The following is a 1136-nucleotide window of genomic DNA, read 5'->3' as shown; positions in this document are numbered from 1 at the left end:
TCTCTCTCTGGGCACCTGGAATCCTGGTTCTCCAAGGACCTGGAATCCTGGATCTCTAAGGACCTGGAAATATGGGGACCTGGAATCCAGGATCTCTAAGGACCTGGAATCCTGGATCTCTAAGGATCTGGATTCCTGGATCTCTGGGCACCTGGAATCCTGGATCTCTAAGGACCTGGAATCCTGGATCTCTGGGCACCTGGAATCCTGGATCTCTAAGGACCTGGAATCCTGGATCTCTAAGGACCTGGAATCCTGGATCTCTGGGCACCTGGAATCCTGGATCTCTAAGGATCTGGAATCCTGGATCTTTGGGCACCTGGAATCCTGGATCTCTGGGCACCTGGAATCCTGACTCTCTGGGCACCTGGAATCCTGACTCTCTGGGCACCTGGAATTCTGGCTCTCTAAGGACTTGGAATTCTGGTTCTCTCTCTGGGCACCTGGAATCCTGGCTCTCTGGGCACCTGGAATCCTGGATCTCTGGGCACCTGGAATCCTGGATCTCTAAGGACCTGGAATCCTGGATCTCTGGGCCCCTGGAATCCTGGATCTCTGGGGCCCTGGAATCCTGGATCTCTGCCAGGTTGGATGGGACATTCCAGACCCTCCAGCACCGGGGTGGGGACCCTCCTCCTCAGCCCAGACCCCCGGAATGATCCAGGGGGTTCCCTCTCTCACCTCCACTTGGAATCAAAGAAATCTGGGATGAAAGGAGCCAATTCCAGGCTCTGCTTGGACACAAAGGTAAAGAGCCACAGGGCAGGACTAATAAAAACCGGGATATTTCCAGGTTTTAGGGTTTTTTCCTTCACCTTTCCTGCCCTCGGAGCAGGATTAAGGAAGAAGGGAACAGGCATTGGGATGGAAGAGCCTCAGGAGGGGAACAAAGGTGCCCAAAAGGCTGGAAATTCCATCTGTCTGCTCGCTCTCCACATTCCCAGGGGGAAGGAATGACACCCCTGCCTCAGGCCACAAGATTTTAAGGATGAGATTCCCACCAGAGCAACGCTGAGATGAAGGAACAGCACCAGGAACCGCACAGGGGGCGTTCCCTGAATCCCGGATCAAACCCCCTGTCAGCCCCAGGTGCCTGGAAAAGGGAGCAGCTCCCCTTGGAATCACACCCTGGAATC

At 54.8% G+C, this 1136-nt stretch overlaps 1 protein-coding gene across 1 annotated transcript in view; it reads right to left on the bottom strand.

The window, feature by feature from the left end:
* Positions 1-197, bottom strand: part of LOC113941246 (sentrin-specific protease 1-like) — a gene marked incomplete at its 3' end in the record, with an annotated part of 4594 nt that extends 4397 nt beyond the window's left edge. The window contains exon 1 of the mRNA XM_027632403.1: positions 176-197. The remainder of the gene's footprint in view (positions 1-175) is intronic.
* Between the last annotated feature and the right edge of the window lie 939 nt (positions 198-1136).

This window comes from Corapipo altera, unplaced genomic scaffold (genome assembly GCF_003945725.1).
Source record: "Corapipo altera isolate COAL_440 unplaced genomic scaffold, ASM394572v1 103750, whole genome shotgun sequence".
Lineage (NCBI taxonomy): Eukaryota > Metazoa > Chordata > Aves > Passeriformes > Pipridae > Corapipo > Corapipo altera.
Note: the sequence above shows the minus strand (reverse complement) of the source record. Positions and strands in the feature narration are given on the sequence as shown.